This window comes from Mustela nivalis (genome assembly GCF_964662115.1).
Source record: "Mustela nivalis genome assembly, chromosome: X".
Classification (NCBI taxonomy): Eukaryota; Metazoa; Chordata; class Mammalia; order Carnivora; family Mustelidae; genus Mustela; species Mustela nivalis.
In genome coordinates this window covers 11,470,465-11,483,426 of record NC_139040.1, presented here as the reverse complement: position 1 = coordinate 11,483,426, position 12,962 = coordinate 11,470,465, and the positions used below count along the sequence as shown (strand labels likewise).

The window sequence follows — 12,962 nt, the reverse complement described above, 5'->3', positions numbered from 1 at the left end:
TTTCCAGGAGGGCGTGGCCTGTGTGACCCGACCCTTGTCTACCTTTTTGGCCTTATCTTCTACTTTTCTCCATCTCTTTATTCCCGGACATGTCTGGTGCATTCATTCTCAGGACCTTTGCATTAGCTCTTCTCTCAGCCCAGAAAACACTTCTACATACAATTTCTTGCTTTACTCCTTGTCTTTCAAGTCTTACCTCAATGATACTCTCTGAGACTGGCCTTTCTTGACCACCCCAGGATGCTGTCATGTTGTTCTCTCTTACTTTCTTTCTACCACTCATGATGACCGTATGTTCTTACATCGGTCTGTCTTCTCTCTTAAACTGGTGAGCTCTTTTGAAGGCAGGCACCTTAATCTGTCTGAGTCATTGTACCACAGCACCCAGGGCAATGCTTGGCTTTCCCCACTACCCCGTGCTTTGGTCTGTAGTGTCCTGAAGTATATTTGATCATCAGAAGTAACAGCTCTGTGTTCTCTGGGATCTTGAGCCAAAATCTGGATTCCTGATGAGTTCGTGGTACCGTCTTCTGAAAGACATACCAGAGGATCTCCAGAGAAGATTATTCAACATGTTGAAAAACTTGGAAACTTAATGAAGAATAGGTCATGAAACTTGGACGTTTAGTCTGGAGAAGGACAGACTAGGGAGAACCAGGTCAGGTTCATCGCCAGTGACATTACTCTCTTGCTCATTTCTCCTCTCTTGCTTTCTTTGCAATGTTTAGCCATTGATGCTTCTAGTTGGGTTAAAAATAAACCCCAATTCTGGGCCTTCTTTTCTTATAATGAAAACCTTTGAATTCAGATGGAAATTGCACTTTTGTCTAAATGCTCAGCAGAAGAGTTGGGCTTCCCTATGTGGCCTTCTGTGGTTTTATTTTTGCTGTACTTGCACTGGAACAATCTCACGCTAGAGGTTATGTTCTGATAGAGGCAAAAACTGGAAAATTCAATTGCATTTCCTTTTATGCAAAAGTAGTTAAATGTATTCTTCTATTTCCTAGGCATTAAGGTGCAAACATCATCATCTTTTCTCTTATCTCCTGATTTAAAAGAAATTAGAGCCATTTTCATAGCAGTACCAGGTATGGGAACAGCCAACAGCACAGGATACAGCCTCAGTGGATGTAGTTCCAGTTCTGCCAGTCTTTCTCCAGATACTGGTTCCTACTTTTCCACTGGAGTAGATCCTGACTAATCTTTGCTGCGGGAGTGGTAAGTGTGGTTCTATCGCTGAGTCTCTTTGTGTGCCTGTTACTGCTCAAGCCTAGAATAGAGTTACTCCTTGTGTAAATATTCTTTCCAGAACTCTCCAATGAAAATATTTCCATCTTACTCGGAAATGGTAACAATCTAGAATGCATGATAAAACTGTAATTTCCCTTTCCCTGCTATCTGTTCCCAGAGTCGAGCTCATAATTATAATAGCATACTAAAAGATATTGGGAAAGTTGGGCCTGAGAAGTTTTTTTTGTTGTTTAAAAAGAAATTTCTCGGGGCACCTGGATGGCTCAGTGGGTTAAAGCCTCTGCCTTCAGCTCAGGTCATGATCCCAGGGTCCTGGGATTGAGCCCCACATTGGGCTCTTTGCTCAGCGGGGAGTCTGCTTCCTCCTCTCTCTCTGCCTGTCTCTCTGCCTACTTGTGATCTCTCTCTGTTAAATAAATAAAATCTTAAAAAAAAAGAAATTTCTCATTAATCATTCACTGAATGGTTTTAGCAGCTACTGAAAATCGTTGCCTAAATCTACTGTTTTGTTGAGGGTTGCAAAATGATAAGTTTTTCTTCCTGATTTTTTCATTTCTTCTGTATATATTAGCTGGAAATTTGCTTAACAGAAAGAGCTTTCCCTTAACTACTTGATTTTGTTGCGGAGAGTTCAGATAGATGCTTGAATAGTTGACTTTAGCTATCTATTTTTAAGAATCAGGGGTGCTACCTTAGTAACTACCGAAGGTGACCAATGATTTGATTGGGTTAATTATGATTTTTACATATTTGGTGCATTGCAATCATTTCCGGCTTTTACAAAAAAATGTTTATTGGGCGCCCCTTCATGGTGGCTTTTGAGTGGGTCTGGAAGTCTCCATCAGGTGACCAAGCAGGCAGATCAGATCAAGAACTACTAGAATGGGGTGCCTCGGAGGGAAAAGGGGTGCTTGTGAGGACCAGCTCCACTTACTTGACTTGAAGCAATGGGTTTGACCCACTGTAAAGCTGTATAGATTTTTCTTCATGATTTGTCACTCTTTTATTTATGACTGAGTGCTTTTTTTTTAGGCTTTTTTCCCTTTAATTTGACAGAGAGAGACACACAGCGAACAGAAAGAACACAAGCAGGGGGTGTGGAAGAGGGAGAAGCAGGCTCCTTGCTGAGTAGGGAGGCTGATGTGTGGCTTGATACCAGGGTCCTGGGATCATGAGCTGAACTGAAGGCAGATGCTTAACCGACAGAGCCACGCAGGTGCCCCTGGGGATAATTTATTACAAAGCAAAGACAAAAGCTCTGAGCCACAAGAGCTGCTTGATTTGGCTCCACTCCCCCACGTAGTCATTTGATGAGGAGCCAGTGAGCCAAATGGACACAGGCGGTCTGTTACTTACAAGTGCAGCAAAAGCGAGATCAGAAGGTCAGCATGGTGTCAGCTCCGCACATCCCTGATCCCAAAGAATGACAACCAGAGGGACAAGATGACAGATGACATGAGCCGTGAGTCACTTTTCCATGGAAGAGCTGTTCCCATAACACATCTAGTGGCTTGCAAAGCCTGAAGTTGTACCCTAAGGGAGGAAGCAAGATGGAAAGTCCCATGCCTCACCAGCATTGGGAGGTGGATAAGGAGGTGTCTCTTGGCAGCCCCCCTCCCAAAATAGGGAGGGAGTGAGAAACAGTCTTCACAGGACTGCTTGTCTTGCCCTGTGCCAGGGAGGATCCCAGGGCATTTCACCAAAACTTAGGTCAGCTTGCCGTTGAGCGTTGCTTGTGGGACGTGTGTAGAGATGTGTCAGGTGGTTAGGACACCTGAGTAGAGGCATTTCCCTATAACCAAAAGCAAATTATGAAAATTGAGGAAAACTACTAACTGTATTGATAAGCGGTAATAAAATTCTTTTACTTTTGTTTCTTACAATAAAATGATAGTAATATTTAATAGGTCAGTTGTCAAATTGTGTTCTGTAGAAATCCTTCAGTGATGGTAAATCAGGATTTTACCACTAGATGGCGCACGACAAAAATTCATCATCCAGTTGGTCAGTATGGAAAGCTTTCTCTGAATGAGAGATTATAAATGTAATTGTCATTAATTCAAAAATGTATATGAATTTTTTTAGAAAGAAAGTAATGCACATTTCTCAAAGCATTTTTTAATGTGTGAAAAGACAATAACATCATTATCCAACAGACAAATAAAAATGTTTTCTCCATAATTCCAATGTAAAAAGCTTTAATCTTTGGGATAGATTGCATTAATCTATACACATCCATTCCCTTTGTCATATCCATCAGAGCCAATTATTATTAAAACTGAATAAATAATTTTTTAAATGAATTTTAGCTTTAAATATAGTTGTGCAATAATTATTTTTTAAAAAGATTTTATTTATTTGGGGGGTGCCTGGGTGGCTCAGTGGATTAAGCCGCTGCCTTCGGCTCAGGTCATGATCTTAGGGTCCTGGGATCGAGTCCCGCATCGGGCTCTCTGCTCAGCAGGGAGCCTGCTTCCCTCTCTCTCTCTCTCTGGCTGCCTCTCTGTCTACTTGTGATTTCTCTCTGTCAAATAAATAAATAAATAAATCTTTGAAAAAAAAAAAAGATTTTATTTATTTGAGAGAGAGAAAGAGAGAGCGAGAGGGAAAGAGAGAGAACAAGTGGGGGGTGCAGAGGGACCAGCAGGCTTCCCGCTGATCAGGGAGCCCAACTCGGGAGGCTTGATTCCAGGACTCTGAGATCATGACCTAAGCCAAAGTCGGATGCTTAACCAACTGAGCCACTCAAGCGCACCCCTACAATAATTATTTTAAAAAATATTTTATTTTCTTGATTTTAGACCAGAGAGTAATATAGTAAAAACTTGTATGTACTTGGGGCGCCTGGGTGGCTCAGTGGGTTAAGCCTCTACCTTCGGCTCAGGTCATGATCCCAGGGGCCTGGGATCGAGTCCCGCATAGGGCTCTCTGCTCAGCAGAGAGCCTGCTTCTCCTCATTTCTCTCTCTGTCTGTCTCTCTGCCTATTTGTGATCTCTCTCTGTCAAATAAATAAATAAAATCTTAAAAAAAAAACCTTGTATGTACTTAACATAGGTTTACCAATTATTAACATATTGCCACATTTGCCTTATCTATTACTACAATTTTTTCTAAAGCATTTCCGAGTACTTAGTAGACGTAATGGCACTTTGCCTCTCAGTACTTTACATGTATCTCATGAGAACAAATCCATCCTCCTATATTATCATACCAAACAACTTTTATATTGATTTAATATTATCTAGTCTGCATTCAAATGTCTCCGTTGTTCTTGAAATGTCTTTTATAGCTGTTTTATTTTGTATACACGATCTAACCAAAGATCACAGTGCATTTGGTCATCATACTTTTTTGGGGGGTCATATCTCTTTAATCGTCTTTAATCTAGAACAGTTTCCCTTCCTGTCCTTTAAAAAATATGACAATTTTATACACATATACAGAAGGGTATATATATATTTATTTACATATTAAAATACTTAATAACATATTAAAATATTTAATATGTATTTCTTTACTTCCTCTACCCACTGGAAGTCCAGTATTTTTTACGCAAGCAATGTAACAATCCTAATTATAAATGTTACCCAAAATTGATGAAATGTAAAAAGTATGTTAACAAAATATCTCCATTTCTAAAGGCAGCAATTCTACATGTCATGTATAATAAAAACCCATATAGAGGTTTTGGGGGGTAGTCATTCATTAGATTATGAGCTCTCAGAAGGGAACAGATTGTGTTTTATTCATTTGTATAATCTGCCCACCATATAGTATACTGAATGTGGTGAAACTCAGTACATCTTTGTGGAGTGAATGAAAGGTTTGCTGTTTTTTTTGCTGTGGGAAAATACAGATAACATAAAATTTAACATTGTAACTATTTTAAGTGTACAGTTCAGTGGCAGTAAGAACATCCACATTGTTAGGCATGGTTCTCTTTTAATAGCCTAAGGGATATGTGTTAATTGCAGGAAAGTTATTAAATAGATCATCAAAAGAAAAATGATCTAAACTCCCATCAAATTCTACCATCCATGGAAAACCCAGACATAATCACTCTTAACATTTTGGTGTAGTATCCTTCCAGACTTTTTTGCGTACATTTATTCCTATCCACGTAAGTTATAAGTGATTGCATTGTACATATTGTATAATTACCTGCTCTTATTTCCTTAACATATAGTCAATATTCTGTCATATTAATGTTAATATTTACAGATAAGTGGGTTTCGAACTGCTTATACTTCATCCACTTTTTTATTTTTAAAGATTTTATTTATTTATTTGACAGACAGAGATCACAAGTAGGCAGAGAGGCAGGCAGAGAAAGAGAGAGAGAGGGAAGCAGGCTCCCTGCCGAGCAGAGAGTCCGATGCGGGGCTCGATCCCAGGACCCTGAGATCATGACCTGAGCCGAAGGCAGCGGCTTAACCCACTGAGCCACCCAGGCGCCCCTTCATCCACTGTTTTTATGCCATATACCTCCAGTGGCCATGCTGTTGGGTGGGGGTCGTGGTGGCAGAGCTAAGGACACAGGTGAATTCTGTGTGGTTTTTTGTTTTTCTGGGCATAGTGGATAATAACACTGGTTTAGGGCATAAGTTTCTGTGTGTAATTTGGGGATTGCAGAAGGGATTTAGGCATCCTTTGTTGAGGCCCATCTTTAGATCAAGGGTCTAATGGCAGTGTTGCACCAAGGGAGGGCAGAAGAACAGTCTCTGTCAAAATCTTCCTCTGGGGAACTTGTTATTTAAGGCCTGACTCTCCTTATTATTTGCCTGGGGGAAAACATACACGGAACCACAAAATGCTCCCAGAGACTAGACCTTGTCAATGTTCTCTGATGCCTAGTAGGACCACTGCAGAAAAAAAATATTAATGAGGCTGTTGCTAGGAGACGGGAGAGCCAAAAGCCCAAGACATTGTAGGGGTTCCTCTGAAAACCAAAGCACTTTAAGTAGGTTTTAGATTGGAGGTTTTATTATTAAAATCTCTTCTTTGATGAACATGTACTTTTTAGCATGTAACATGTGATACGATTTTTACGTTTTTGGAGGAATTTGGGAGTAATCCCAAGGCATTTCATTTCTTTCCATAGAGCTAATCCCTTCTTCAGAGCACAGCTCAGTTTCAAGTGGCTGCTGCTGCTTTCGCCCTCCCCTTCAGTGCGACAATCTCAGAGCTGGTGGAGAAGCAGAGCGTGTGCAGCTGGTAAGTAGCTGAGAAATCTTTTGTAAAATAGGTCCCCAAAATGTGCTTTTCAAAGCTAGTGACAAGTTTTGATGGAAAAGAATAATACAGAACTGTGTAGGAATTCCTGATTCTAATCAGCAGTATTGGGAAGATGGGTTCGTTCCATTCTAAATATTCCCCGGTCATGTACTAGTTCAAAGCTTGTTTCTTAAATGGCAAATGAGTTGCTGGAAGGAAATATAGGAATCTCCCCTTGTGATTCTGGTAAGATATTTCCCAACATAGGACTTGATGAAGATGTTACCTAGATGAGAAATTGCACTTAGAACAGTATCTCAGCCTTACAGTGTTTGAATTAGACTTGATAGAATGGGTTACGATTGAAGATGTTCTCAGATCTGAGCTCCTGTCCCCGTATGGAGAGAGCATGACAAAACTGTGACTTTGCAATGGGAAGGATACCATACCTCATTTTTTTTTTTAAATGAAGAAAATCATGTGACTGGATGTCTGTACAGGAGAGGAAATGAGGAGGGTAGCCTGTAATGTTCAGTTTAATTGCTTCAAAGGAGAAATGAACATGTGTTGAATGGGAAAGATTAAAATTTGGGTTTAGGATGAGAAGTCATGGAAAGGAAATCATGAATATTGTGGCTGCCTTTATTTTGAAAATGATTGATTTTGTATTCATGGCCATCAATTTGTGCAGTAAAGGCAGAATATTCTCAAGTGCTTCTTTATTTGAAAAGAGCTCTGAGAAGGATTTCAGAGATTCCTATCATAAAAGCTTTTATGTTTGTTCCTGAAATGTGCCTGAAAATGCGTAAGCTTTTGTGCCTCCTTTCACCTGGAAATCGCATTAGTAGATCCATTTCGGCAAGAAAACAAAACAAAACAAAACTGAAGTGGTGGTCTTTTTATTTCTTTGAAATTTAGGTTGTTGGTCCCTTCAAGGGGAAGGAGGGAAAAAAGGTAGATTTTTGAGTTAGATGACAAACAGCAATCAAGAAGGGAAAAGAAGAAGGGAGCGCTTAAAAGAAAGCTCTCAAGATGGGCCATTTTTCCAAGCCAACAATGTCTGCGGGTGGCATGTTTTGCAGGGGGTGCTGGTGGGGGAGAGTGTGTTAAAGGCAAAGGGAGGGGGGCATTGGACGGAGCACTGCGGCAAAGAGAGTGACTGACGCATCCAGGGACATGTGACTATTCTCTGGTGTAGTGAAGAAAATTTTCCAGGAGTCCATCTTGTATAAGAAATTCTGTAATGATGCTGTAATCTTCATGTAGTCTGCACTGCGTGTGTCTTGCTGGCTCCTCCACTGTTAAATCAGTGCAGTCAGGCTTTGTTTTTACTGTCTTTATTCCTAGACTTTCTTCTCTGTGCTCCCACTGCTTTTATAGCCCTTGTTAAAGTAGCTTCTTAAAAATGGTATCTTACCCCTTTATCATAAAAAAACCCACACATTAATTGTTTAAAATTTGGAAAAATTACTCTGTCCCTCTTTCCTGAATACATGCAAAGAAATGCCAGAGATATATACTTATATACAAAATGAAAATTTTATATATATATATATATATATATAAATAAAACTACATATATGACGTGTGTGTGTATATATATATATATATATATAGTTTTCAGCTTGCTTTAATAATCATTCAACATTATATTGAAAATAATTCCTCATATTTTTAAACATTCCACAAGAAGTCAGTGTTTTGTGGATGCATAATTTCTGATCATAGAGGTGTCCCACTAAATGTCCAGTTACTGAATGTTTATATGTGCAGTCTTTGCTGTTACAATTTAAGGAATATCTTTCCATATAAACCTCTGTGTACTTTTCTGTTTTTTTTTTCCCTAGGATAAATTCGTAGATGTGGAATTTCTGGATCAAATGGTATGAACCAGTTTAAGATTTCTCCTTCACCTCCACCTTATACATTATCACCTAATTAGTTTATCATATGTGGTAAAAACATTATTACCCAGTCGTTGTTTGCCTATTGATTTTGTATCATTTATGCTGGGGTCTTTTTTTTTTTTTTACATGTTACAGCTTTATATTTTTAGATATCCGTAGCTATCAATTTTTGATTTTATGATTTATTTCTTTCCTTTAGTGAGTATATTGACTTGTATTTTTTTCTAGTTATTTCATTGCTTCATTTTTTTTTTTACTAACTCTAATTCATCTGGAATTCATTTTGGTATGTGGTATGAATATGAAGTAGGATCTAATTTTGTTTTTTTTCCAAATAGGTCACCAATTGTTTCAGCATCATTTATTGAATAATTCAACCTTCTTCCACTGATATGAAATGGCAACAACTGCTCTCCCTTTAGCTAGGGTATAGTGTCCACAGGTTGGCCATTTTCTTTCTACCCGAGATGGTCACATTCCTCAATAGCACTCCTACCTTCTTGCAGCTTCTGGCAGCTTTCTAAAACATCATGTTCGTGTTCATGCCTTTCAAGGATTCTAGGCACATGTGGTTTAGGGCAGTGGTTTTCAAACAGGATTTATAAATTTAAAATTTTCCAAAATTGTATTTTTATCGGATGCTTTTCACAAATTAAAATTGAGGAATCTGAATATAGAAAACCACTGTTCCAGATGTGCTATTCCTCTTGGACACAGCTGGCATTCTAATTGTGTGTTCAAAACTTACCCCCAGGGTTAGTTAGTGTTACTCCTATGATTCCTTCTTCAACCTTTTTTTCTACTCCTCAGGTTCTCGGAGAATTAAAGCTGTCTGGTCTTAGTCTCTGGAATTTTCTAGAATGGTATAAGAAGGAAATGTAAGAGATGTGTGAGGAGCAGAAATAAATAATGTTTGCCAGCCTGTTGCTGGCAGTAGTCTGATCTAGGGATTTAAAGAAGGTAGGATGAGTCCCGATCCATGCCACCACTGCCACCATCTCTTGTAGGTAGACACACCCCCAGTGGTTCACTTCTTTTCACTGTAGGCGGAAGGCTCCAGCATGAAACGCAGACTCAGTGGGAGAAGAGTTAAATGTTGCTTACAGAAATCTTTGATTATTAAAATCACCTGCTACCCACTGTTGGCCGTCCCAGCCCCATTCCCACTCCCAGCACAGCCTTCTTTCTCTGTTGTCTTCCTGATTCTGGCCTCTAGCCTTTCCTGATTCAGGAAGAAAAACTGAGGGCATTGGGTTGGAGGGTGCCTTGCCTGCCCTTATTAGGGGCTCATTTGGCTCACAGTCATTTGGCCCAGTCATTTCTTGACTTGCACATTTAGGCTGTGATTTGTTTGTGACTGGAGGCTGGTTTCCCTGGCAACAGCAGCTCTCCAGGGCATGCGCATTTGCTCCTCTGCAGTGGCAGAATGTGGCTGTGTCAGCGAGGTGGGGGGGACTGTGGTGGGGGCTGACGTCACTGGAGGCGCTCTTCTGCAGTCATGATGTCAGTTTTTCTGGGCTAGACTGCCATCGTTATCTTAAATAGAGCATTGCGTTATTTTTTTTAATACTTGGAAGGCTTTGAGCTACTCCCTTTTCTTCCACGTTCCCTTCTCTCAATATATCCAGCAATGACCACGAAGTATTCCCAGTGTTTGAGGCCACTGATGCTCCCGGAACCCTAAGGAGATTCATGATAGTGTGGACACAGGAAACAAACTGCCTGGTTTCAGACCTGCGCCTCTTGGTAGTTGCGTGACCATAGTACATAGTGCTTCCATTTTCTCAGATATAAAATGGAGATTAATAATAGCACCTTTAGAACAGTGTCTGTTACACAGTAACCGTAGTGTAAGTGTTGGTATCATCTGTACATATTAAAGGAGAATTTGCCCTGAAACAGACTTGCCCTGCAATGTACAAACTTACCCTCTATTGTCCACTGGTCAAATACACACACACACACACACACACACACACACACACTTTCTCTCTCTCTCTCTCTCTTAACCTTGCAGCACACAGGCTTTTCCCACGACACACGGACAAGCACCACAGCGGAAAGGCTTACCCCATAGCACACAGGCATCCCCCATATCACTCAGATTTACCTAAAAGCACACACATTCTCCACAAGGCAAAAAGTCTCACCGAAGGGACATGGATCTACCGCACGTGCCACAGACTCACTGTTCCATAAAGACTGTATCCATGACACGTGCACAATCCCCGATATCACAGACTGTCCCCATATCACACAGGCCCTTCGCCTAGCACAGTCTCTCTAGCGAATACAGACTCGCTCCACGGGACACAGGCCCTGCAGGATACAGACCTCACCACGGAACATGGACTCTGCCCATGGCTCATGGCATGAGATTCTCCCCACGGCACACAGATTTCTCCCAGTGTCCCACTGACTAAACCAATGGCCAAGATTCTCCCCAGGACACAGGTCACATCCCGAAGATACTCCCTAGAGCATACAGATACTCCCCCCCGCAAGGGCACACAGCCTTATGCCATGACACAGAGATGCACTCTAGAGCACATGGACTGTCCACAGAACACAGACTTTCCCCCAGAACACAGTTCCTGGCCCAGCTTGGAGACCCACACCGAGGGACGCACTGTCCCACACCAGACAGACTTGCTTTGTGGCACATAGACAAACACCACAGGACACAGGCCATCCCCAAAAGACCCAAACTTGTTCCGTAGTGTACAGACATGACCCAAATCACATGGACTCACCCCATAAAATGCAAACTAAACCCATGGCACAGAGAGTCTCCCCACAACACACAGATTCTCCCCACAGCCAAAAGATTGTTCCCAGAGAACACAGTCTGCCCTACAAACTGAGGTGCCCCACAGCACACAGACATCCCCTACAGCGTATAAACTCACCCCACAGACTTTCTCCATGGGACCCAGGCCCTCCCCACTTCAGGCCGACTGGCCCTAGGGTGCACAGCCTCTCCCCAAGACACAGACTTGTCCCACAGCACAAGGACATGCCCCTAAGAACATAGACTCACCCCACAGCCTGAAGACTTACCATGGCACACAGATTAAACCCACGGCCCTCAGGCAAGCTCCGCCCACATCCCAGAGGTGCGGGCACACAGGATTGGGCCACCACACCCAACCTCATCCTGCAGCGCACGGGGTCACATCACAACCCATGCCACCCCCACACGATGCCAATGCTCACCCCGTGGCGGGCCCCCTTGCTCTGCTCAGCTCAGCCTCCCCCATGCAGACGCTCAACCCCGATTCCTTTGACAAGCCCCCCATGGGGTGCAGCACTGCGCCCCAGCACACGTTGCTCCCGCAAGGGACAGACTGGGTCTAGGGCAGACACGCTCCGGCCACAGCAGCACCTAAGCTGTCTCCAGAGTGTCCAGCCCCCGCCCTCCGGGCACACACATGTCCCCCCGCGGGGCCAGTCACGGGCACGATCCAGGCTCCCCTCGTTCATTTCACAGCGCAGACGTGTCACCCAAACACATTCCCCAGCACGGCGCTCCGACCCCCCGGCGCACGTCACTGTGTCACACACGTGCCACACAGATTCACCTCACAAAATCCACACTCCTTCCGGAGCCTCCGCCCTGCGAGCACACACCCTGGGCATGGGCAGCCGTGGGCTCTACAATGCCCAGAGCCGCCTCAAAGCCCAGGGACCCATTTCACTGCTCACTACGCCGCTGCCCGTACACAAGTGTGCCCAGAACACGACCCCCTGTCCGTGTATACACTTGCCCCGCAACATACACAAACACCACCGAACGCGGATACTCACCCCGAGGGTGCAGGCATGCTGCCCTTCACGGCGGAGACCGGCCCCACGCCCTACTCATGCTCACTCTGCACACACAGCTTTCTTCTGCGGCACACAGATTGGCATCAGAGCATGGACTTACTCCAAAACAGAAGACCGACCGTTCACATAAACACTCCCCAAGGACACGGACAGACACACGACACACATATGACCCCCGCAATGCAAATATTTCCATCGTAGTCTACAGACCTACTTTCCTGTACCATTGAGCTACAACTCGGGCCTGCGACAGAGACACAGCTTGGGTAGTGGTTAAGAGCAAGGCCTCTGAACCCAGATTACCTGGGTTAGGATCCAGGTTCCACCCTTTTCTAAGTGTATCACCTGGGGTAAGTACGTTTCTCTGTTCTTCAGTTTGCTCCTCTGTAAAACAAACGTAACAACAGGGCCTACTCCGAAGGGAGTGACTAGCCACTAGTACCATTAACCCCAAATACCTAGAACCTGACAACACAAAGGCTCACCAGTGATACATAGACTGGCCCTAGGACAGGTGCAGATACTCTATAGCACACAATTTTAGTATATGTGCTGCCGAAGCGAGCACTGCATAGCACACAGATCGCCCACTGAAACCCCCCACACCCCACAGAACACAGAACCCTAAACCGATGCCGCTCACACGAGAGAGAGCTGTAGCACAATGAAGAAATTTGCTCTACGGTGCACAGACTTGCTCCATGATACACAGACTCACTCCGCAGTGTTTAGACGCACGACCCCAAGCCTCACCGTACAAG

At 43.1% G+C, this 12,962-nt stretch overlaps 1 long non-coding RNA gene across 3 annotated transcripts in view; it reads left to right on the top strand.

Annotated features, from left to right (window-relative positions):
* The first annotated feature begins 6,395 nt into the window (after positions 1-6,395).
* Positions 6,396-12,962, top strand: part of LOC309856241 — a 55,345-nt gene continuing 48,778 nt past the window's right edge. For 2 of the 3 annotated variants that reach the window (XR_014307112.1, XR_014307113.1), the window contains exons 1-2: positions 6,396-6,466; positions 8,314-8,349. This is a non-coding gene — a long non-coding RNA (uncharacterized lncRNA). The remainder of the gene's footprint in view (positions 6,467-8,313; positions 8,350-12,962) is intronic. The other variant, XR_014307114.1, reaches the window with a different exon arrangement.